Genomic DNA, 27,744 nt, shown 5'->3' on the forward strand with positions numbered 1-27,744 from the left:
TTCCTGGCTGACCATTGGAACACTTCTGGACATCAGTTGTTCTGTTTGTTTTAAATTGGAATTTTCATTTTAGTTGAATTATTGTGCGTGGCCTTTGGCCGTGTATTAATTCAGTTTTTTTTTTTAATTTTACATAACGGCCTTTAGCTGTGTTAGATTAAAATTTTGAGCATTGATTGTCTTAAAAAACCTTTTTTTTCTTGGAAATTGTTATATCTGAAATTGTTTGTAATCCAGGCCCTAAGCCGTTAAGTTGTTCCATTTGTGACGTGTGGCCTTCAGCTGAGGATTCGCGTGAACCCTTTAATAAGGCTTTAAGCCATGTGTATTCTTTAACGGAAAATCTTTTTTATAAGAAGCAAGGGGTTCATTCTAAATTATTTATCTGACTTGTTGTTCAGGTCTGCTGCCGTTGTTTCAAATTTTTTGTGACCTTCAGACGTGAAATAATTTAATCAGGTTTCGACCGTTCTGCTGTAAGTTTAAAAGAAATATTCTTGCTTGAAAAATTGTTTATTGCTGTGTCTTAATTATAGTTGTCCTTCAGATGTGTAGTGTACGACTTTAGCCGTTAATTGTTTTGATTGCATTTTAAAAAAAATTTTATCTTCTACTTTTAATTGCTTTTGATGGCCAAGGCAGGCCTTCAGCCTATCTTGTGTTCGCTGTGTGGTTTTGGGCCTTCATCCCAGGAAGAATCTCAAATTTTCTCTAACTAGGCCTTCAGCCATATTGTTTGGCTGTGATCTTTTAAGACAATGTGTAAATAAGTGGTTCTTAGAAAAATAAAGTTGTGTGTTTGATTGTGCAACTCACAGTAACTGTTTAAGGCCCCATTCACCACCTTAACCTTATCCTGTGGGCCCTCTGCCTACCTGCAGATCAGGTCTAAATTTACCTGAAGAATTTAAAACTGCACCTCTTCCATTTCCTGAAAAATCCTCCAAACGCTCTGCCATGCGCACTGTATCGAGAGATTTTTGGACTAACTGCAACATAAGTTTTCGATACCGCAGAACTGACACCTACTCATTGAGTGATTAATTTAGAAACGAAACTTGATTTACAGAAAAACAACCAGAAATATGCAACTCAGATACAGAGTCTGAATAAGTAGAGACAACACTTAGACTTGAACTTAACTACATAAGAGGAATGCAGACAAGTCTTAAGAGATGAAACGTTCCGACCGAATAAAGTCCAGGAAATTAGTGATTAAGAAAGCATTCTACACAGACAACCAGAAGAATCTCCCGCTTTTTAATGTTTCAACCAATGAAGCATATTACCGCAGGCAGCTATCATTTTATTCATTCAATAAGCATTTCCGTTCTTCTGGGGCGTTGAAACCCTTTCGAACAAAGGCTCTAATGAAATGTCTCGAACAAGTCCACTTACGAACGAAAAGTTCTTCCTTTACACTTTAGACTACGATCAGAACGAGTGGTATATCAGTAAATAACGCAAGCTGGCATTTTCTATCAAAAAACTTCCACAACTCTAAACAGTCAGAACATCTGAATGTGATTTTTTGGGGAAAGGAAGATGACAGGTATCGACGTAAAATTTATGACTTCATGACAAGTTCCTTTATTTTTACCTCCATGCTGCTGAAATTTCATTTCAGTTGTAAGGGAAATCTGTGTACTGTATTTCCTAGCTGTTGTTTGTCATAGTTAAATTCGTATTTAATCATTCCAGAATGAAAATAAAATCAGTGCATCTTTGAAAAAATCTTCTAAGTAACACTTTCATTTAAATATCGTGAAATAAAGTTACCTAGGGCTCAGTACTGTAATTACGGTAATTCAGAGATGTTAATATTGAATATCACTTCTTCTGTAAGTATGTTAAATAATCCTTCAGCTAGAAGAAACTTCTCTCGATCTGAAATAACTACTCTCTAGATCAATAATTTGTGAAATTAATCATTAAATTGTTCTTCAATCAGAATTCAAAATCTTCAAAATACTTTCGTTCACTTTTCATTTATCACATAAGTATTACATACTCTGGTGCTATAGCCGTTTCTGACTAATCGTGACCAAAGCTGAAGGTCAACTTAATATATCGTTTGATATTTTTACAATTCACAGTACAGTTTTCCCTTCCATATCATTATTAACGCAGTCGGGCGAGTTGGTTCAGTATGTCTTCTTTGAAGAAGAATTAGGTTCGTAGCAGAGATATGTTAAAAAAATAACCTAAGATATGAGGTCAGCATTTGGTTAACTTATAAATCCAGATCAACAACATAATATTAATTTCGCCTTCCTCAAGTCTTAATTTCGCCACCCTCAAGTCTCTGTCCTAAATCTTCCATTCTTTCTGATTTATGGAAAGAATTCTGTGAAAATTAGTCCATCAGCAATCAAAAAGCGGCTATAGTCGTATATTACTGGTATTAGGTCATTATATTTAATAGATTATGGGCCAGGGCAGTTATATTTATGAAATTATATTAAGAGCAAGTTATACGTAGTGAAAATATAAATAAATAAATAAAATATTTCTAAAAAGCAAAAGTAAGAAATTTTCTGTATCTATGAGAATGTCGTGAAACAAGATAACCATATATGTAAGATACCATAAAAGGTGCACTACAAGCAAAACCACCTGTGAGACTGACATTTCCTACAATGCTTTATTAACTGTACGGCAATTTAATAAATTTCTGAGAAGATGCCACCAGCAGCGTAAAGTATTTTTGAGTGCATAACAGGGCGTTATGAATAACCTCTGCTGTAAGGAAACTTTAATGGGATGTAATCTGATTATTTCACTTTTTTTATCCATCAGAGCATTTATTTACATGATATACAATATCATGGGAACCCAATTACTACGTTAACGGATAAACCGTGCCCAAGCATTCCTCATATTTTCATCGTGGCAAAAACGTAGTGGTATTTCTGTCCTATTGTACCATAAGGGGCACCTTACCCAATGGCTAATTTTGCACACTCCCCAATTTCATTTTGTGAGTGGCCTATCTAACGCTTTCCAACGGCTAAAAAGACATTATTTTCAACACATCATACGATTATTCACCGAATGTAAATATGTATACTGCTGTCAGAGTCCACTCGCTTGGAAGCGTAATTTTATATTAATGTTTCAACATTGTGAGACGAGTATTGCATTTAGATACTGTGTATATTTAATTAGCCAGCAAAACTCCTGTCGCACGAATTGTCCAGATTATGTATATTTGAGGATCAGAGCACGTAGCGCCTCCCAATGAACTTTATACAAGATATGAAACGTTAATGTAACCTATCCTAGATGATTAAAAGAAGAATGTTTATGCTTTACCATATTTCCGCGGTTAATGCTATAGAACTTCAGAATCTGACAAGGGGTATTAAATTGTTACTGCCTTACTACTAAGTTAATTTGCAACACATTTTGCTGACATTATCACACATTTTACTGGATCCTCTTGCAAAATTATATTACTGTGTGACATATAGTTAGGGACATATGTCATAAAACTCTAAGAGCTAGCTTGAAAATCTAGCTTCTACTTAAAGCGGAGCGCAAAATACCCAGACTATTCTGATTAATTGTTTGGTAACGAGAGCACATAGCGACTGCCAACAAGCTTTAAACGTTATTTCAAACATGTCCTAAATTTTATCTCTCTTAAGGCCCAACGTCAACTATTTCCCACATTAACTCACTTGTAATTTTCGGTGGAAGCCATTTCCACACATGGGAGTCAGATTCATTTAAGGACTGGAGGTGTGGTGCTTATGGGTATCAAAAGGTCCTGTGCAGAAGTGGGAATATAACAATAGTCTACTGGTAATATAGAACTCTTTCTGTTCCGTGCAATATCTTCTGAACGTAGGAGACACTAAAAGTTCTTCAAATGTAGTAGGATTGTAGGAAAATATACATTTTCGCCATTTTTACCCAGAAGTTTCGTTAGCGTATATTCAGCTGATATGTCCAAAGACACCTATACAGATTATGCTGAATGACGCGTAAATTACCAACTACTAGTCTGTTAAAGTAATGCAGTCCACGGAACTGTGGATGGGGTATGCGAGCTTCCTCATTTAGTTTCTCCTGGCAAAATTGAAAAACGTAGGCAGATAGAACGTTGCGTAACTTTGAAACACTACGGAAGAATAGCCAGTTGTCAGTGTAGTGTAGGTTCCTTGTAGAGCGTATTTGTCTTACAGATATCTTAGGACGTGTCTTTTAAAAATGTTGGCTAATGCTTAGTTTCACGTAAAGGATATTTATGTTAGGATATACTGGGGAAAGCGCGAGTAATTGGCTTCATCCTGTCACAGTGGCAGAGTGAAGATAAGGCTGCCACATAATGTGACCAACGATAATAATATTCTGCGTCGTATCTTACAGAGTAGACAAAATCATATTAAGAAAAAAGATATAATCATTTTTACAAAAAGGGAGATATTACGCTAATAGGTCTCCACCCATCATGTGACGTAGTTGTTAATCAACATCAGCATCTACTGAAAGAGGAACGCATTTCTGCAACTAGCTTATATACCTGTGAAAGACTCCTAGTGCATGTACTCTGTACTCTGACAACCAAACTAACGCAAATTCAGTCGATAAACATGTGTTCCATTATCTGATTACTCTAACATCGACCGCTGGAAGTCAAAGCAAAAGTGGCTCTTACTTCACTGTCACGTAATGAAAGTCACGGCACCAGTTTCACCATCAGAATACTAACACCTTACAGAGAAAACTTATATCTCTTCCAGTGCAGTACTTTTGTTCTTAAAGCTACTTCCATGCTATTAATAATAATCTCATGAAGGATTATGCCAATTAATTACGGAAGGAACTGAGGCACTGTTTCCATTACTTAACTTCTAAGTATTACAGAAAGATTACGTTTAGAGCAGTGAAACCAAGTCTGACCGCACTATCTGTACCTCTAGTTTTCATTTCGGTAGAAAGAACATACATGTGCCATCAAAAAAATCATACCTTTTATTGGAACTGATTTTTGTTTACTTGTGAGCATTGTGAATTCCCGTCATTGTAACATTCTGTTTCATTCCAGAAATATATGAGGTGGCAAGATCAAAGTTATGTGGGCCACCCTGTATATCCTAATTGACATATTGATCGCATTCGTTGGAAATCTGCGGAAGATTTCCCAAATCAGCTGAATATTCCTTCATCTGCATCTGCGTTATTACAGATGAGACTGCCCATGTATAGAAATGTGTTAATATCGTGTATTACATTCTGTTGCATTACAATTTGCCTAGATGCTTGTCCAAATTTAATGGTTGTCACTGTTTATTTTTAACACTACAGAACAGGCTATTCTATCCAACTTGCTAGTCAACAGTTGTAAGCTTTGAGGTATTTCTGCCAGAAGAAAAATATCATCAGAAAAATCGAGATCGGTAAGTGTAGGTCGCTCATTCCAACATATAACCATGTTTGAGTTGCCCATAGCTTTTCTCGTTATGAAGCCTACGGCTAGTAGAAAAAGGGGTGATGGCTAAATGCATTCTACACTGATGCTTGTCAGAATGGAAAACTAAGAATATTCCCGTCCTCTGCTCTTATTCAGAAACTCATTCCTATATTCTGGTTTCTGTAGATATCAGTGACATGGTCAGGAATTACGTATAGTCTTACATTATTCTACAATAATTATCGGTGTATACCGTCAAAAGGTTTTTTAAAGTTAACGAAGTTTAAGTGCTGCAGAGAATTAAGTTCCAGTATTTTTCTGTTACGTCTCGCTGAACAGATACTTGTTCAGAACAGGATCTCACTCTTCGAGGGCCAGCCTGTGCATCCAGCAGTCGACTTCTGCTACTTGTTGTATCCATTTTAGAAGAATGAGGCAAAAGCATTTTCCTGGCACCGAGAGAAGTGTAATACCGCTCCAAATTATGCACTCGGCTAGATTTCCATTCTGGAACTTGCCTTATTTATCAACAGCATTTATGCGGTGATGAATTAGGTCTGGACCACCATTTTTCAGAATTTCTTGTGAGATTTCATCAAGACCAACTGCTTTATACTTGATAAGTATTGTGACTGCGCACACGACTGCTACAGTGATATCAGCTATTCGTTTTCTGTTCGCTCTTGCGTTTTTGGCTCATTTTCGAATTTGTAAGCGAAAAGTGGGTTCGGTTGGTTTAAGCTGACTCTGAAGTAGTCAACCAATTGGATAACTTGTTCACATCTGGTGAACAGAAGTGGGTCATTTTCATGTCCCTTTTTGGGTAAAACAACAGAAGATGTGTCAGTACGCACAAATTACTTTACATCAGCAGCTGCAGTGAGTGGTTGATGAGGGGAAGTAAAACTTCATGTGGGGAGCTTGCATTTAACAGTGTAAGCCAAGACATACGTGTTGTATCATAATATCCTCAGTAAAGGACAGTTGGTCACTGGCATACTCCAATGTTGCAAAAAACAAAGTAGCACACTGCTTTTCAGCGAGAAGCTCAGTACTGTGTCTTTGAAACGTAATGAGTCAGTGGAAGTATTTTCAGACAGGATTCACAAAGTCAACGCTGAGACATATGTTGATACGTGGCACTGTTAGCGCCAGTCGCTTATCTATGTTCAATTAAGATCTCTGCGATCGACTCTGTATTGCGTGGCCGCGGTTATCCTCTTTGTCCACTTTTATTTAATCGCACAACGCTGTGGGAAGAGGGCTGGTTTTAGGTAGGTCGGTTGGCACTCCGGCGTGCAGCCTGTTTGTCGGCGGTCGCTCTTTGCGCATGCGCTGCATCTTTCTGTCACGTTGGCAGTAGGGCTGCTGACGGAGACGTGCGTACGGTCGGCGAGTGTGTACTGCGTCTAGTGACAGGCGATGGTCCCTTCTGTGCTTCTAGACGATGTGAACACGTGAAAGTGACTTTGGAATGTATCAACCTGCAACCGGATACGCTACAGAATCAAACGGTGGGAATTATTCAGGTTCTTCTAGTGTGACTAGGGCCTCCCGTCGGGTAGACCGTTCGCCGGGTGCATGTCTTTAGATTTGACGCCACTTCGGCGACTTGCGCGTCGGTGGGGATGGAATGATGATGATTAGGACAACACAACACCCAGTCCCTGAGCGGAGAAAATCTCTGACGCAGCCGGGCGCTTAGGATTGACATTCTGTCGCACTGATCACTCAGCTACCGGCGCCGGACATATATATATATATATATATATATATATATATATATATATATATATATATATATATATATACAGGGTTATTACAAATGATTGAAGCGATTTCACAGCTCTACAATAACTTTATTATTTGAGATATTTTCACAATGCTTTTCACATACATACAAAAACTCAAAACGTTTTTGTAGGCATTCACAAATGTTCGATATGTGCCCCTTTAGTGATTCGGCAGACATCAAGCCGATAATTAAGTTCCTCCCACACTCGGCGCAGCATGTCCCCATCAATGAGTTCGAAAGCTTCGTTGACGCGAGCTCGCAGTTCTGACACGTTTCCTGGTAGAGAAGGTTTAAACACTGAATCTTTCACATAACCCCACAGAAAGAAATTGCATGGGGTTAAGTCGGGAGAGCGTGAGGGCCATGACATGAATTGCTGATCATGATCTCCACCACGACCGATCCATCGGTTTTCCAATCCCCCGTTTAAAAAATGCCGAACATCATGATGGAAGTGCGGTGGAGCACCATCCTGTGGTACGTTCAGCTCCCTGCTTGCTTTATTCGTCGACTTCCGCGGACTACGCGTGAAATTTGCCCGCACGCGTTCAACCGTTTCTTCGCTCACTGCAGGCCGACCCGTTGATTTCCCCTTACAGAGGCATCCAGAAGCTTTAAACTGCGCATACCATCGCCGAATGGAGTTAGCAGTTGGTGGATCTTTGTTGACCTTCGTCCTGAAGTGTCGTTGCACTGTTATGACTGACTGATGTGAGTGCATTTCAAGCACGACATACGCTTTCTCGGCTCCTGTCGCCATTTTGTCTCACTGCGCTCTCGAGCGCTCTGGCGGCAGAAACCTGAAGTGCGGCTTCAGCCGAACAAAACTTTATGAGTTTTTCTACGTATCTGTAGTGTGTCGTGACCATATGTCAATGAATGGAGCTACAGTGAATTTATGAAATCGCTTCAATCATTTGTAATAGCCCTGTATATATGTTTGGACTCTGTTTCGTATTCACCACTGGTCCACAATTTATTGAACGGTGGTTACCTGTGTAAATGAGGTTTGCCTGTTTCGGACGCACTTGAGATATGGGCAAGGAGCCTGTATCTAAGTGCGTGTCTTCGCACTCCGAAATAACCACAGGTTCGATTTTCTGGCTGTCTTCTGTTGTTTAGGTAATGTGTTCGCAGGCAAACAGGCTGGGGTTTAATGATGAAAAATTTATTGTGGGCTAGAGTCGTGTCCTATTGTGATTATTAAATGTGTGTTTATGGAACGTATATAAAATATCATGTTAATCTCGATACTGCCCAGTTGGTGTGTGGGTTTATGCTGTTGCTTCATTGGTGTAATGAGCGGTGCGCGTCGCCCGTTGTAGCTGGTCGTTTAACTGGGGGACGACGCCTTGGCGGCGGCCAGTTTGAACTGTAACCGATCGCACGGTCGCTGTGTTTATCGGTGCACACCAGTTCTTTGGTGAATTTAAGTTGAATGTTTTATTATTTGTTCCAGCCGAAGCCGAAACGTCCGTCCTCCCTTCTTCACCATTTCTTTCAGCTTTCATTCAGGCTCGATCTGAGTTGTAGTTTCTGCGCAGCTCATATGTGCCATTACTGGTTACTGAAATTTCGTAATACCTGAAAAATACCTTTCATTGTACTGGGTTGTTAATCTCTTATCCAGAAAGGGAAATTGTGAGTTGAAAGGTGTCCTGCATCTGTGGAACTTTTTCTCGGTGAACTATTTATTGTTTGTATAGTTTTTTTAAGATTTATGTAAAGAGGGCTTTAAAATTATATATTGTTTGGTATGGGCTTTGACGCCTGTAGATTTTTGTCTCCTTAGTAATGTTTCAAATTCTAGGGCGTTTATGTATATTATTCTGTGTTAACAACAGTTTGCTGTTGTCATGCAATTGCTAAATAAAATCTGTTGGAAATTACAAGCCAGAGTATGTGATTGATTGGTTATTATTGCCTTGTCTTTACTGAGTTGAAGTATCCTTCAGCGTGTGTCCCACGCCTCATACATGCCTACCCAGAGTGTGAAGACCAAGATGGGGTTGTCACTGCAGGAAGTAGGAAACAGAGCGTTGGACGTTTTCTTGCTCAGAATACCCTCCGGAATTACACGAAGATCTCTTATTGAGAATCCTAATGATTTAATAACAGCACTTAGAGATGCAGTGTGATCGGAGGAGATATATTTTGCAATGAATAAAGTTAGGTCACCATGTATTTGCTACGGAGGTGTGGACGTATAGGCCATATGCAGAAACAGTGCATGCTATTAGTGTGTTACTCATGTGGGAAATGAGCCACTAAGCATTAGACTGTCGCAATAGAGAGAATAGGAAGCACTATCGGGAGAAGCGATCGTTAAACTCAAATGGGAATGTCTGAACTATTAGAAACCAGTCCTCATAGAGCGTAACGTTCCACAAACTAGTGCACAGAGGGAATGCTGCTTTTTAGGCTTAGTGAGTGGTGTGAAACGGATGTTTCTTGTAGATATTGGGGCGCAAATGTCCATTACCAGTCTGTTGAGATGGAGGATAACAGCCACTATAATATAAGCTACATGAGTTTGGTGATAGTATGTTGGAATCGTTGAGTACGACGGTATTTGAGTTTACTATCGGGAAAACTGAGTTTAGAGAACATATATGGGTGAAGGATATTCAGTGATTCTCATGCTAGACTTTCTCAGCCAATATCATGCTAGGATTGATCTTCTGCAACACACGGTTAAGCTCAGCGGAACTTTGCTACTATTGAGCTATGCTGCTGTATGTGTATCCACATCACAAGGTTCACCTGTCATGAAGGTGATATCAACTAAATTGCAGATGAGTTCGTAAGAGAGTGATAAACAATATAAAGTACTGACAGGCTTGGCAAAAGTAATATGAGTTTCAGTGGGTATCATTTTACTTTTGGGGCTTCGTATATGGTTGAGCCACTCTCAAGCTAGGAAGATTTGAATGGTTCACACTGCTTTGTGTGCATAAGCATAACAAATGTCAATAATATTAATGGGGAATATGTGGTTCCCTTTAACAGTTATAACTTTGGCGCAGGTGTAGTAAGTATTTCTAAATGTATGGTTATAGCTACTCTGGAAGTATCACACAGCTGTGGAAGGAGTATTGTTTAGAGACCCGTTTTGTATAGATGGGGCTTACCACCAACTCCAGTAACTCAACATCATCAACCTTCAGGTGATAGCACACAGTATATAGGAAACAATATCGCATAGTGATACATTTAGAGATACTAATAGAGGAGTTCATTGAGCAGAAACTGGCGTGCAGATCTAGTTATTGTCCATAAGAAATCAATGGATGGAAGGAAGCCGTATAGATTCTGTTGTGACTACAGGTTTCTGAATTCATATGACATTCCAGATGCTTATTCAATCCCTAATTCTATGGATAACTTGGAAAATTTGGGTCAGTGTCATTACTTTACTACAAAGGATGTCACAAGTTGTTATCATCAGTTAGAAGTAGTACTTGAGGACACACAAAAGACTGCATGTCAAGATAAGTGGATGCCATTCGATTTGAGAAAAGCACCTTCTACTTTTCAGCAGTCACTCGATGGATTCTTAAGAGCTTACGAGCCTAAAGCCTGTAGAGTGCATTTAGATGGTATAATAGTTTATTCAGAGGATATGACATCCCAGTTGGCGTATGTGTTTGATAGATTATGGTAACCGCGATTGATGCTGGGAATGGACAAGTGTCATTTTACTCAAACTAGCTGGGACACATAATTACTAAACACAGTGTGCGGACTAATCCTCGTCGCCATTCGAAGTTTTCCAGCATCAAGATCTCATATGTCGGTTTGTGTAACTGCTACCATAAATTCATAAAGGATTTTACAAAAACAGGCAGACCTTCGAACAGCTTCGTCAAAAAGGACGTTAAGTCTCAGGAGACACAGGAGTTTCAGTGAGCGTTAAATAAATTGGAAGAGGCATTGATTTTGGTAGCAGTTTTGGTTTTTCCCGAGTTTAAAAAAGAGTTTCTGCTTTCATATGACACGTTTAACGCAGTAGTCAGTTGTATTTTGGGTCAGATTGTTAACCCACAAGGGTATCTAGTAGCAAGTGCCCTGAGTCAGTTCAATAAAGTGAAATGTTGCTACTCAACAACTGACAAAGAAATTTTTGTGGTTATATACATGAGTAATGCATTTCCAGTGTTACTTCTATGGCTCAAAATGAAGCTTGTGACTGGTCGTTCATCACTGAAATGATTGCTACACTCTGAAAGACCCATCTGGTCGTGTAACATGTTGAGCTCTGAAGCTTAGTGAATTTGATTGTGAAGTCAACCATGCGTCAGGTAAAAAAAGACACAAATGCGGACACTAAGTCGCAAAGTAGTCATGAAATGAAATGTGTGGCTAGGGACTCCCATAACGTAAACCGGTCGCCTGGTGCACGGATTTTGAGTTGACGCCACTTTGGCGACTTTCGTGTCGATGGGGCTGAGATGAGGATGATGAATAAAATACAATACCCAGTCCCTGAGCGGAGAAAACCTCAGGTCAACCCGGGACTCGAACCCAAGCCCCTTAGCATGGCATACCGTCATGCTGACGACTCAGCTATGGAGGACAAAGCAGTAATGTTGAGTACATTAGGCAAGATTGTGTTGGAAGACTAGAAGCAATGGCAGAAAATAAAGACTGTCAGCCTTTTAAGTCACGATTGTACTTTACCACACGTGAGAGTTATTTGTGCGTAGTAACAAAATGCAAATCACGTGTTATCGTCCCAGTAGTTTTGCAAAAGGAGGTTTTATAACAGGCTCCTGACAATGTGTTTTCAGGTTTAGGTGGTCAAAGATTAGTGGGTAGGTTTTGGTGCGGGAATAGGAAGTGCAGTGAGTAGCAGTATGTAATAGATTGTGTACCATGTGCGCAAAGAGCAGATGTTTCACAGAATAAAATCCATTTTCAGAGGTTACCAGATACAACAAAGCCATTTAAAATGCTTGCACTCGACATCTGTTGGCCATTCAATAAAAACACGTGTGATATGTTCTGACAGTCATCGACCATTTTTGGTGGTTTCTAGTAATGGTGTAAAAGCAGACCAATAAGCCAATCAGTGGCTCAAGCGTCAGTTAAAAGCCACACCTAATTCACAAATCAGGGTATGAACTTTGTTTCATAACCTAAGAAATAGCTGTAGCATGTTTGAACGTATTTAGATGTTAGAAATGAGCCCATTCCACCCTTATAGCAATGGTATGATAGAACGTATTGATAAGACAATTTCAGGGTTGATAAGCTTCTACATAAATGGTAGACATAATGACTGCGATACCTATCTTCTGTATGTACATTATGCGTGCATCTCGAAGACTCTTACAGGAATAGGCATGTCACGATTTCAAGTTGTCTGCAAGACGCCCCTTTGCCAATTTAAGTCCTAAATTCGCACCAAGATTGTGAATAAGTAATGAAGTTTGCTAGAAGAATATAGTAACTATGGAGAACTGTACAAAAGACAAACATGAAGGCTCTCGAAAGCCACGAACTGCCGAGTGGGCACATGGGGAAATTACCACAGTATCGTGTGGGACAGTGGGTATTGATCACTAATCCCTATAAAGCAGAGGGAGAGATGAATAAGTTCTTTACCAAATGTCACAGACAGTATCAGGTCGTGGAGATGGCTCTGCTGGTTAAGGGAAAGGTACAATTTTCTATCAGAATGCCTATCGTTAACGTCAGTCGGGTAAAACCATATATTGGTGTGATTGGTGCAATACCACAGTTATCTGCAACCGACGCAGTAGACAAAGATGCAGCAAGCAGAAAGAATAACCCTCTAGCAGCTAAACAGCATGAGGCACATGACGAGCCTAATGCTCTGAGGATGTGTAATGAGCTATGTTGTCAATTTCTTCGCCTGTGTTGGCACTGTTTTTATTTTATTGTTTACAGATTTCTTTGATGTTGTTTAGCCGGCCTTTGTGACCGAGCGCTTATGGGTGCTTCAGTCTGGAACCGCACGACCGCTACGGTCGCAGGTTCGAATCCTGCCTTGGGCATGGATGTGTGTGATGTCCTTAGGTTAGTTACATCTAAGTAGTTCTAAGTTCTAGGGGACTCATGACCTCAGATGTTAAGTCCCTCTAATGCTCAGAACCACTTAAACCATTTCGAACTTTGATGTTGTTTCTTGTTTCCTATTTGTCTCTAGACAGTAACAGGGAAATGGATATGTATAAAGAAATAGAAGATGTTATTGACTTCAGATAATAGGGAAGCTCATATAAAGTGAATGAAGTTCAGCCGTCTACTGCTTTACAAGATGTGTTTCAGTAGAATGAACACTCATGTGGCTGTCGTACTGTATGTCACCGCATAGCTTATTTTATGACTTGAAAATGAGCTTAGCCTTGAAACTAGTAGTCTGGTAGTAAAGGAAGATAATATTGCAAATTCAACAGTTGTCTGCAGTTGGTTGCATAATTTGACACACGACACAGTTGCTGACGTCATGTCTTCCAGAATGCGGGATATTAGTAAAAAAGTATATTTTGTGTTCGCCACGTTAAAATATATGGCAAATTTAATGACGATGACAGGTGTGTTATTAACATCAGAATGTTAAGTTCTACTGCAGTTGCTCTGTGTCTGTAACAGGGCCAGTGACATGGTCAGAAGGGGGAACAGATGTGGTTATGGCTCTGAGGGGAAATTTGGACTGTGGCCAAGAGATTATTAATGATGAATTACATTATGCCAGCCAGCTCCGAGGTAGCATGCACTGGTAAGTTAGTAGTGATGATGGTAGTCTTAGATTGCTGTGTATAAAATGAGCCTATTCACATGTAGCGTGTTCTTGATACAAAAGATTCACTGGGGATAACGTAGCGGGTGATGTCGGCATTCTTGGAGTATTACGGTAGTGTCTGTACAAATGGGTGTACTAGGTGATGGATGAGTTAAGTTGGAATGAATTGTTGTAAAGGAAACATTGTTGATTAAAAATTGTGCTGAGGTAGAAGTGGACCCTCAGGTACTTTATGGAAGGCGATTATTGTAAGTTTATAGAGATGGGTTTCAGTAGCAGTTCGACAGAAATGGAAGAAACAGATTGGTTTGAAAAGCAAAAAGAATGAAAAGAAATAATTGTTTTATTCTCACAACCATTTGCATACTTTACATATCTTCCCTACACTTTATACTGCTTATTTCAGTGTCCTACACATATTGCCATTGATGAAAAAAAGTGCCTTAAACTACACCTCCTCCCCCGACCACCTGCAGAAATATACCCCACTGGTTTCTTGGCTTTGCATTCCCCAGAACTTTGGTAGAAACAGGTGTAAACTGTATTCCGGGCTTCTGTCAGTCATTGCCATTTTGCTACACCTTCTCTCTTTGCCCTAGATTTTGGTAAGTAAGCCTTTCAACCTATTTCTGTTTTTCAGTAGTAAGGATTAAGGTTAATGTTTATGGCTAAACAGTTTCATGGCTATGTTTGGTTAAAAATGTATTGCGTGAAACAATACAGGCAAATAAACTGGTTCCCTCCAGTTTCTTAGGCCAGACTCCTTACTTTTTTGTGTTTATAGCCAGACTGTATTAGAACACACACTTATTCTTGCAGGTTCCAAGTGGATTATAGAGAAGATTGTTCAAAGAAAGTAGAGCCCATCAAAAATGATTCAAGCCGTTGATGGAGTTCAGAGAAAGAAAATGGGGTGGAATAAGGCCTGTAAACTGTATAATTTTCCAAAAACGACTCTAATGAGATTGTCCAACATAAAGTACGGTAGACTTGACGGAGCAGCAAAAAAAAAAAAAAAAAAAAAAAAAAAAAGCTAACCTAGAACTGCTTTATTATTGTCTTGCTGTCTTTGGGCTTAGTCTTTCTTTCAAATACGATACTGCTGGGGAAAAATGGATAAGTTTTTCTGTCGAGCTATAGATAACCAAACTGTTAGATAGAAAGTTTGCAGGAACAGCCTACAGTGGGGACTTTGGCTTCAGCAAAGCAAATACAGAAATGTTATATTGTATCAACTTTGAAACGAGACAATATTTTCTGTGACTTAATATCCTTGTCTGATATAGTTTTGTGTTATTTTGACTATTTTTACAAGAGCAGTCACATTTTTGCATCAATTTTTCAAATTCGACACGTTTAATATATTGGAAATATTTTTACATGATGACTTCGAATTATATTTTCCAAAAGTGTAATGTAATTGGTGCCAAGTATTGTAAAGTAAATATTACATTCAATTAAAATACAATTTTTTACTGTTTTATACTTTTTTAAAATTCGACACAAAATAGGCTTTTAGTTTTTTACACTTCCCTCTATCTATCCTCTCGCTGTCTTTCACATGTGTCAATTAACTGTATCTGTGTGTATGTGACCTTCATAATACCGTAAATTACGTTATTGTATTTTGTAGCATGTTAGATTATATGTTATTATTGTGGCAGCCGCTGTTGCAGAGCGGTTCTAGGCGCTTCAGTCTGGAACCGCGCTGCTGCTACAGTCGCAAGTTCGAATCCTGCCTCGGACGTGAAAGTGTGTCCTTAGGTTAGTTAGGTTTAAGTAGTTCTAAGTCTAGGGGACTGATGACCTCAGATGTTAAGTCCCGTAGATCTTAGAGCCATTTGTATTATATTTTTGTTATTATTGTAAATAGTTTCTACACTTTCCACTCGAATTGCAAACTATACTAGCTACAAAAAAGGACAGGTAGAAGCAGTTACGAGGCACTACATAGCCATAAAGTTCCGACATGTATTACCACAGTGATGGAGCACAAATAACCTTTGCTTAGAAGGTGTATACATTATTTTTGCATACAAGATGGTTTCAGCAATGAATCCTGTTTACACAGACAGCAGTTTAATGAAATCTGAACGTTTGACTTCATAATGACTGTTAATCGAGCTCTCAGAAGCACGGCTTGAGTTTGTCATCAACAAAGACGGCAGCAACGGCAGTAGGTCTACCTGAAAGAAAGCAATGCAGCGGAGTACGTGATGATGACAGAGGTGTACACTGAAAACACGCGCAGGCTAAGAGTGTAGCTGCCCAGCAGAGTGGCGCTGGGTCGCCTGGAGAGCGTGTGGTCAGCCAGCAGCGACAGCTCGCGGTGGACACCCCTGCTGCCAGGGCTGTGCGTGAGCACCAGCTGTGAGAAGAGGCGGGCGGTGCGGCGCGCCTCTGACGTCACACAGTGGGCCGCCAGCAGCACCAGCGACACGGGGACCACTTGCAGAAACAAGGCGAAGTACAGTGCTGATGTCAAGTCTACTTTTATCTGAAAAACGTTTTCCTTTGTGAACATAAAGCAGACCATTGCCATCATCGATATAAACGCATTCGTCAGAAGCATTACCATGAACGTCTCGTGGATACTGGTTATAACTGTGGAAAGATCGCAGAGTGCCTCATACGCTCGCCTCAGGGAACGCACATCAGAAGAAGACAATGCAGTGGGCTGGTTCCATGCAAAGTGTCTATCAGAATGGGAGCTTCTTCGACAATGCGGTATGTTCCTGTGCACAATTCTCTGCTTACTACTGACCCAAGTCGAGACACAGCAGTTGATATCCATCAGTCTCTGCTTCAGGAGTATCTGCAGATTAAAAAACCTTACAACCGTTATGTAAGTAATCCCTATGTTTTTTATATACAATAGAGTCACCAAACAACGCCATGAGTTTTCTGCTGCGATAATCGCAAAAGTTGCATATAGAAAGAGCAGTAACAGAAACGAAAACAGCATTAGCTTCACAAAGTTCCCGTATGAGGTTGGGACGGATACACCACTTACTGTTAAGTTAGCGTCACACAATGATAATAACCGGAGTAGTATTCCAAATTCACGTCTGCCATTTACTATATCGTGTAAAATAGAGACAGCTGGCAATACGTTGTCGACCGTTAAACCCACAAATAGGACCATTTGAATTACATCATGTCTTGGTAGAACATTAACAAGATCAAAAAGGACGGCACTACTTGAAATGACTTGTAAAACAGCAACAATCACACAAATAAAAAAATCCGTCTTCGTCCAAACGACAGAGGCCTTCGTAATATCAATGGTGAATGGCATCAAGCCAACAATCTTACATACAGAGATAAATGGCCGAGAATCCAACAGCAGAGACACAGTAGCATTTGGAGGTGAACTTCTGCTTCGTTCACTTGTCCGCATCTGAAAGGGAAGGAATCATTTCATTAAATACATGATAATAAAGTAATATTACACTATAAGATATATGCGTAATTTCTGGTTGACACCATAACGCAAATGAGAAAATATTTAAAGTTTATCCACATTTCCGGCTGCGTTAAGAGGAATGTGACAGAGCGAGCAACTCAGACTTACTGTACTAAAATTTTTATTTCTTAAATTCTCCTTTTAATGACAAATGAAGGAGAGTTTTATTCACTCAAAAATCTGTCCAAAAAAAGTGTCTTAACCAACTGAGTGAGTTATGCTTTAAATTGATATCCAACTTAACGCTATTACCTTTTTGCATGGTAGCTACGTGCTTTTCGTAGGGTTATTCTTTCATATTCGTCCACGTGTAATTGACGAGCCTATTGCACAAATTTACGTTTTGTGACAACAGGATATCTACTTGCTGTTGCAAAAAGCAGCTGTGGCAGAAGGCGATATACTGTGCGAATTTAACAGCAGGATCTTCACCAGTTGTGGTTAGAAGCATGACGAATTATGGTGGAAAGCCAAGTGGTCGCTCGACCCGATGAAAATATAACTGAGTTTTGACAAAGCAGTGTCGTACCCAGTAAGAAACTGAACTGGTTTCGAAAAGACAGTAACAACAGCAACAAATCGTGTTCAAGATTACAAGTAAACAAATAAAGCAGACATACTGTGACTACTGTAAGCTGTTACGTGTTGTACAAACCACCTTCACAGTACTATTGTAGTATTTGAAAATTAATTTAACAAGTATGTATGCATTCAGTGAAACACAGATAAATAGTATGCATATAGGAAATCTGTATCGTGTTGTGTTGGCTCAAGAATTACCGAGCCACACCTGACTGGAGGGTTGTTCACGCCGTAAGGAAACAAATAGGGATATACAGCGGTGATACCTCTATAAAATGTGCATATGCAAGCAGGCTGAAAGATTTTCCCACTAGATTCAGGGAAAACTCAGAACTTAATGCAGTAACCGCAAACAGGACATCGACAGATTAACCCTACCATATATGTGAAAATTTTGTAATTCACTAATCACTGTAGCGAAGATTTATCGATAATTCAATAGCTATTTTCGTTTCAGATTCTTACAAATTGAGCTGTTAGGCCATACTATATAAAATGCTATCTGAAGATTACAGTATTAGAGCAAATATTTGTTAATATCTTCATGTAGAGGTTATTCAATGTACGTAAGGAATTATAGACATATAACAGGATAGGTTTACATAAAGCAATAAATAAATAAAAAATTTGTGACGGTTCACCTCTGAAGAGAGCCATTATCGACTTTTTGTAATACTTGTGTTGTGCTACTTTCGGTAAAAATCTGTTGCAGAAGATAAACATCTGTAACGAACAACGCAGTATCCGGTGGAGCTCGTGAAGAAGTGTGTGTAGGTGTCACACAGCCGTATGGTGTACGACAACAGACTGACAACATGCAGACTGTCAGAGTGTGTCGGGGCGCAGTCGCTTATGCACATGAAATGCAATTTTAAATAATAATTACGTAGTACTTCTTGTACTTGTGTTCGTAGTCGACTAACATATTAAGTTTATTATACCATCGGCCTAGGCTGTTGTTTAATATTGAAGGTAACTAATTCTGAACTCAAGCTAGTCAGCGAATATTATGCTGCGTTGCTTGTAATGTGATTGTCGTAGAATATAACTGAACTTACCTTGCAGCAGTTATCCACGCTCGCGTTTATATTTATAGTTAGATTTTTACATGGTGGTGGGCTTCGGGTGTGAGTGCTGATTTGAAGTTTAAGATGATAAACAGTTTAATTTTTGCGAGAAGTGATAGCTGATTATTCCTTGTAATTTACATGATCTGTGTGGGAAATGAAACAATTTAGATAGTGCACCGGTGACGAAAGTTGATCAATACTATGAACCCAGATGGTAGTTTTAATCAGTTACGAAACTTTAAGTGTACAGTGCTCTTTTATTGGAGATACATGTTTTAGGCTCATTTTGCTGGTTATCATATCTGGATCTAACTACATAGTTCTTGTGTGTCCAGAATGGGAAATATTTTAATTTGAGCCGTCAATCTAAGTGAATTTCAACACTCACCTCCAGGCAGTCAGACCGCCACAAGATTGAAGTCTTTTAATTCGACTGGACACATATTTTTCTTCTTGTTCTGATCGAGTCCATTACTCTGTACTACTTCTTCATTAATACACTCGCTCTGCAATCATATAGTTTGCAATATACACACCTCACTTTATGCGTTATGTATATCAGCGTCAGAAAAGAGGACATAGCAATGTGAACACTAGTACTGGATTTTGCTTCACCTCCAGCCCTCCGTTAGAATATGAGCGAAACACAAATGGTGCAGTACTGGACGTAACAGTAATTGCTTACGTCTGATGGGAATCGACGTTTGGGTAGTTGCTCTTCTACGCCGGCACTCTTCTTACACTCTCAACTGCCTGGACGGCGCTGCAGACTGTGGGTTCGCGGCTGCCGCACTTACCTGCCGCACTGCCTATGCGTAATTTCGTAATCAATAACCGATCCTTCCGTTAATTGAACGATGTGCGCTGCATATTACATGTGAAGGGAACGCCGACTGTACTCGTATATCCTGACTCCATAATGGGCTCGCATTTTTAATCGCCGTACTTACGAAAAACAGATATATTTGTAAGCCATTTGTGAATGGTTGTGGAACAGTGTTACTGTTTATGAAAGTAAGACTAACCATTTCGAGAATAGTCTAGCCGACCTATCATGAAAAGACAGATATAATGACCGAAACGACAATTAAAAAAATGATGAAACAAATTTAGAGGAGACAGAGCGTAAAGCAGACCAATTGCTCTAATGAATTTGGTCTAAAAATTAGGCGTTTGCTCACATTTAGTAGAGCAGCGACGGCGTCCTCGGGACATCGTCACGTGTTACCTTTGATCAAGTTTCAGACATGTACTTTCGTCGATATCGTCTTCGAAGGGCATTTCCTATGTTATACAGTTTAGTTGTGCAGCTACGAATTGAATCTTATGAACTATCTGCGTACATCAAGAAATTGCCGACATTTTCCCGTAAAATTTTAGGAAAACCGCAGCTGGACGTATTTTCTTGTTATGTGGATGGTCTATCGTAACTAACTCTTCTTGCAAACTAATGAAACAGAGACAATTTGAAACCGCATTTTCTCGCATTCTAACAGGCATTTCATGCGACATGTTTACTTAAGTGAGTCATACCTAGTCTTTGCCTTATTTTAATTATTCTCTTCTTCCAGCACGTCAAGGATCTGTTCATAAGGTTTTAATCTGAGACCACATCAGACAAAAAGTTGATCACTGACAGTGGACTTCGCTATAATACCCTATAACACTGCCTCTGAACTTGATAATGGCAAAGTTTCAGTGAAGAAGAGAGAGTAAAAGGTTCTTCAGGAATACCATAAATACCTGAAACTACTCATCGATAATTCAACACCGTAGAGAGTGTTTCACCAGCGAAGTTCCTAATATTCCCAAACATTTTCTACCGGTTTTATTGCAGATGGTTTAGCGAGCCAGACTAAGTCCGATATGATGTTTGAGTGTTCAACGAAGCAGGAACGTACCCGTACTTCCATGTGAACCCGACTGTAGTAGAAGAAAGGGCAACACTTGGTCATCAAGATTGTTTAAATAAATATCCTGTAACATTTCCGCAGGAGTCAGAATGAGTCGGCTCTACTCATGTTGCTAAATATACCCTAAAAACTCCACAGAACCATCCTCGGCTTGAACTACTCTCTACACACTCGGCAGGTTATACGCTTCATTGGGCTATTGGTGCACTCGACACCCTGGGTTACCTGGAATCTAGGACTCTTCGAAGCACATTACACTCCACCAATAATCTACAGTCTTATTTCTGTGTGGTTTTGCCCAGTGAAGTATAGCAGATCTGAATACTCCTGTCAGCAGTGGGCTTCTGGAAGATACCCACCTCCATATGTCAATTTCACGCGCCCGATGTTCATCCGCAAACTTGATGAGATGGACCTGCATTCACCGATGACAGCAGCTGCTCCTGCTGGGTTTGAACCCGCTGTCACAGACAAGTTGTGTCTCCAGTTTCTATCGATTAGCGTAATTTTACAACCGCTGGTCTTACGCATCCTTACGTAGTTACGAGTGGTACAGCATTCCTCGTAGACACGTTGTACAGACCGCTCTAATATGTCGGCTGATGGAGAAACTTCACTCACGTTGTGGCCGATGCCGGGCCCGAACACGGAACCTCCGGTCTGAGGCTCTGTCACGTCTCCATGCCGACCTATGTTACAGACATGATTCCGTGCCACTGACTGGCACTACTATACCAGTTCACTGCCGCTGTTCCCAGTGGAGATTCACGTTATTGCCTAGCTGTTGCATATTTACATTTGCTTTTTTTCTTGGGGCGGGGAGGGGGGGGCAGGAAGAGGGGGAAGGGGTATATGCCTTTCATATCACAATAGCTCTAATTTAAACTAATTTTGTTAATCCATAGTGATTTAATTTGCAAAATTTTAAAAATAAAGTGCGTCGTTTGTTTACATTTGCTTGATTAGAAAACTAATTGCATTACGGAAACGATGTACAGAGATTGTGAACTACACTATGAAATCAATTTTATAAGGTTATGAATTCAGAATAAATTTAATAAAACATAATCCAGTTTCTAAGAGAACTTCCAGCATCGATACTATTAATTGTTTATTTTTGTAGTACAGACTTGCGTTATTTTACTCTGAAATGTATAAAATTTGCTTTCATCCGCTACTGCAGTACACACAAATAGAACAAATGATTTAGCCAATTATTATTAGAAATTTAAAGTAGAAAAGTTAGACGGCGATCTCTTTGTTTTGCCATATCGCTTATTGCAGTTTGCACATAGATCGTCTCCTCTCGATGAGTTGTCATCATGGCGCGCCCATTCAAACACGCCTTGATAGTTGTGTTCCGTAGACACTGTATGTCTCTGGTCTCTTACGGGTTTAAAATCTCCGTCCTATCGTGGCCGTTGTCACTGGCAGAGTTGCCAAGAGCTATAGAAACCAAAGCACATTGGGACAGATCTGTTGATCGCAGACACACAAAGCTTCCACTGCGTTTCGAGGCAAATGTTCCCGTCGACTATATCGTTGATGTAAGAGATTCAGCTCAGTCGTTGAAGTCGTTAAATGGTGAATAATGGATCTGAAGCATAAAAAGAATGCAGTCTGGCAACTCCATCAATGATACCTATGTCTTCAGTTTTTCGTGGTAGATGACAGTTAAAACTATTAAAATGTGCACACTATGTCAACAACAGATACTGCAGTGAACAAATGATGGCATAAAGAAAGGGTATGGAATAAGACACTTTGCCGTATCGCACAACATCATCTCAGGTATCCTCCTGTGGATGATGCGCTCTTTTGGTAGAACTCAGTTGTTCTTTGATTTCAGATTCACTGGCTGATGCTAATTCCTTGACTGTAATAAAAGCTGGCTGAGAATATCATCAACATTTTCTCTCATTGCCAGCATTTTCCTTTAGAGACCACTGACAACGTTCATTAACTCCACACAATCTATATCTTGGCGCTGAAGTTGAGGACAGATAGACTCACCCAGCGCCATCAGTTTAGAAAGCATAACTGAGAACACGTCAAAATCTCCCTTGTTGTTGGCTGATAACAGTAATATCGCATCTTGGGATGTGGTCTTGCCAAATTCGTGATTCTTCCGCAGAACCGAAAAAACACTACCACACGCTTCCTTGAAGCCCTGTGCGCTGCGAAGACGCTCAGTTCATCTCATGAGTGTGGTACGTTTCAAACACCTGCCTCGAACATTGATTAACGATTCAAAGGCATCATTTACTATATGCCTATGCTTTGGTGGCTCAAAGAAATTGGATAGCATTTCCAATGTTCCTAGTGAATTCGTGATATGTGGAGTATTACATATCTAGATGAGTACTAAACTGAAATTGTGAGCTGCGCAACGAGAATATGCAGCTAAAGGGTAGTCTTGTATAAACGCATGAGTGCTACGGGCTCTTCCCGGCATAGATGCACCACGTTCATGGCCCTATCCTCGTAAAAAGAACATCAAGACCAAACTAGACCAGGTTTTCTATTACAGATTCAACTAATCACTTGCCAGTCACATAATAGACAGCAACGAATTGCAGGAAATCTTCACGTATCTTGAGATCCGGGAAAAATATTACGGGCACAAAGAGAGAGTTGCTCTATTCCAGCAACGTCATCAGTTTCGTTGGCAGGAACTGTGAAATCTTTGCATCATTAATGCTCCGAATAGTGCGTCCCAGGAGATGGCTGTTGATGCAACTGAAGGTCTCATTTTGTATTGGGGTACTAATGTACTTGTCATGTTTACCAGTTCCTCCCAAACTTTCTGGTAGATTTTTGTCACCCTTCGTGCGATGTTTTAGAAAGCGCGAAATTAACCCATGTTTTTATGATATTGTTTGTCAACTTCAGTAGACTCGAAGTCCCCGTGTCCCCTTAATGCAGTTTCCCAGCGTCTCCCTCGATGGTAGGAACTGTACATGATCTTTTTTTTTTTGACCTGCTCCAACTAGCCATGGTCCAGGAAATATTTTATATCTTTTGCCTTGTTAATTATCATTTGAAGAAAATAGTCACTATCGCTTGCAGCAGCCCTGCGGTAAGCGTTTATGACATGGACGTTAAAACACTCAAGAGAATACTTAAACTTCAAATACTTGAAGCTTACTAGGGCTCCAACACTTTGACTACCTTTACCCAAACTTGTCTTAGCGAGAAAAGCACAGTACTTACAGAAGGGACCGCCCCTTTGAGAGAGTATGCTAACCAAAATTATTTCTGCTTCCAACTTAGGCTGGCCACTTTGTAAAGTGAGGGAAAATATGTAACTTTCGTCGGGCCAAAAAGGCTTTGGAAATAACGGAGCTTCAGGGGGCCGTCAACTTTTTCGTCATCCGATAGGAAACAATCACGTTATACGTAGAGCCTGCTGGTGGATTTTAAGTGCTTGACGCATCAAAGAAAGAATTATTTATTTATTTATTTATTTATTTATTGTTCCGTGGGACCAGATTAAGGAGAAGTCTCCAGTCATGGAACGGGTCAATACATGAAATGATAACACGATAGCAGAAACAGATAAAATGAAATACAAGAAACGTATTCCGGCGACAATTCGTAAGTTTCAATAAAGAAAATCAACAATGTAACACTGGAATTTGCTTAATTTTGAAGCTCTTCCAGGAGCTCCTCGACAGAATGGAAGGAGTGAGCCATGGGGAAACTCTTCAGTTTAGACTTAAAAGCGTTTGGGCTACTGTTAAGAGTTTTGAGTTCTTGTGGTAACTTAATGAAAATGGATGCTGCAGAATAGTGCACTATTTTCTGCACAAGAGTCAAGGAAGTGCATTCCACATGCAGATTGGATTTCTGCGTAGTATTAACTGAGTGAAAGCTGCTAACTCTTGGGAATAAGCTAATATTACTAACAACAAACGACATTAAAGAAAGTATATACGGTGAGGGCAATGTCAGAATTCCCAGACTATTGAATAGGGGTCGACAAGAGGTTCTCGAACTTACACCACATATAGCTCGAACAGCCCGTTCTTGAGCCAAAAATACCCTTTTTGAATCAGAAGAATTACCCCCAAAAATAATACCATATGACATTGTTGTTGTTGTGATCTTCAGTCCTGAGACTGGTTTGATGCAGCTCTCCATGCTACTCTATCCTGTACAAGCTTCTTCATCTCCCAGTACCTACTGCAACCGACATCCTTCTGAATCTGCTTAGTGTATTCATCTCTTGGACTCCCTCTACGATTTTTACCCCCCATGCTGCCCTCCAATGCTAAATTTGTGAGCCCTTGATGCCTCAAAACATGTCCTACCAACCGATCCCTTCTTCTAGTCAAACTGTGCCATAAATTTCTCTTCTCCCCAATTCTATTCAATACCTCCTAATTGGTTATGTGATCTACCAATCTAACCTTCAGTATTCTTCTGTAACACCACATTTCGAAAGCTTCTATTCTCTTTTTGTCTAAACTATTTTTCGTCCACGTTTCACTTCCGTACATGGCTACACTCCATACAAATACTTTCAGAAACGATTTCCTGACACTTAAATCTATATTCGATGTTAACAAATTTCTCTTCTTCAGAAACGATTTCCTTGCCATTGCCAGTCTACATTTTATATCCTCTCTACTTCGACCATCATCAGTTATTTTACTCCCTAAATAGCAAAACTCCTTTACTACTTTAAGTGTCTCATTTCCTAATCTAATTCCCTCAGCATCACCCGATTTAATTTGACTACATTCCATTATCCTCGTTTTGCTTTTGTTGATGTTCATCTTATATCCTCCTTTCAAGACACTGTCTATTCCGTTCAGCTGCTGTTCCAAGTCCTTTGCTGTCTCTGACAGAATTACAATGTCATCGGCGAACCTCAAAGTTTTTACTTCTTCTCCATGAATTTTAATACCTACTCCGAATTTTTCTTTTGTTTCCTTTACTGCTTGCTCAATATACAGATTGAATAACATCGGGGTGAGGCTACAACCCTGTCTCACTCCTTTCCCAACCACTGCTTCCCTTTCATGCCCCTCGACTCTTATAACTGCCATCTGATTTCTGTACAAATTGTAAATAGCCTTTCGCTCCCTGTATTTTATACCTGCCACCTTCAGAATTTGAAAGAGAGTATTCCAGTTAACATTGTCAAAAGCTTTCTCTAAGTCTACAAATGCTAGAAACGTAGGTTTGCCTTTTCTTAATCTTTCTTCTAAGATAAGTCGTAAGGTTAGTATTGCCTCACTTGTTCCAACATGTCTACGGAATCCAAACTGATCTTCCCCGAGGTTCGTTTCTACCAGTTTTTCCATTCGTCTGTAAAGAATTCGCGTTAGTATAAGCGTATGAAAATATGTGAGGTAGACTGCTTTTCGTGTTCAACTGTCACTTATTTCAGATACTGTTCTAATGGTAAATAAAGCAGCATTTAGTTTCTGAACAAGATCCTGAACATGGGCTTCCCACAACAGCTTACTATCTATCCGAACGCCTAGGAACTTGAACTGTTCCGTCTCGCTTATAATATGCCCATTCTGTCTGATCAAAATATCAGTTCTTGTTGAATTGTGAGTTAGAAACGGTAAAAACTGAGTCCACTACCAAGCTGGTGTCATCAGCAAACAGAAATATTTGTGAATCGCCTGTAATACTAGAAGGCATATCATTTATATAAATAAGAAACAGCAGTGGCCCCAGCACCGACCCTTGGGGAACACCCCACTTAACAGTATCCCATTGGGACTGAACATCACTACTACTCTCAATACTGCGGAGAATTACCTTCTACTTTCTGTTCTTAAAGTAAGAGGCGAACCAATTGTAAGCTACTCCCCTTACTCCATAATAGTCCAACTTCTGCATTAATATTTTGTGGTCAACACAGTCAATAGCCTTCGTTAAATCACAGAAAACACTTAACGTTCGCAACCTTTTATTTAATCCGTGCAAAACCTCACAGAGAAAAGAGAATATGGCAATTTCAGTTGTTAAACAGTTTCTAAAACCAAACTGTACATTTGACAGCAAATTATGTGAATTTAAATGCTCCAGTAACCTTGTATATACAACCTTCTTGATAACTTTAGCAAACACCGATGGCATAGAAATAGGTCTATAATTGTCAACATTATCCCTGTCTCCCTTTTTATAAAGTGGCTTCACTACCGAGTACTTTAATCGGCCAGGAAACCGACCACGCCTAAAGGAAAACTTACAGATTTGGCTAAGATATTGACCTTACTTCAGGACCCGACAACGGTGATTTAGAATCAACAAGAATGCTTCCGATTTTTTGAAAACAGCACCAGCTCAATATATTTACCCGGCCTGAAATAGTAGAGTTTCTTCTGGTCGTGGCGTTTTAGAGAAGTAGTTCAAAATTTTTCCGTTCTTTTCTTTTGCGATGAATTGTCGCAGGTCTCAAAATCAAGATATCGCTATAGTAGCTTCTATAACAATGGTTTTCGCAACACTGTCATATCAAAAATTTAACAACTTGTCATCTAAGCTGGGCTAAAGGGCAGTCTTTTGGAAATCAAGTCCAGCATTGTTTATTCAAGGGATCTGCGTCGACAGGAAAAAGGCAATAGTACGTGCATGAGCTGAGCAGCTAACGTTAACAGAGGCTATAGAGATAGCTCTGAAGAGGGAAGTGTGACAGTCTCGACCTGAGAAATGATGATCACCCGAGGTGGTGGTGCGGTGTCGCAGACAGAGAGGAGAGCCACCA

This window comes from Schistocerca piceifrons, chromosome 4, assembly GCF_021461385.2.
Source record: "Schistocerca piceifrons isolate TAMUIC-IGC-003096 chromosome 4, iqSchPice1.1, whole genome shotgun sequence".
In the NCBI taxonomy this organism is placed as follows: Eukaryota; Metazoa; Arthropoda; class Insecta; order Orthoptera; family Acrididae; genus Schistocerca; species Schistocerca piceifrons.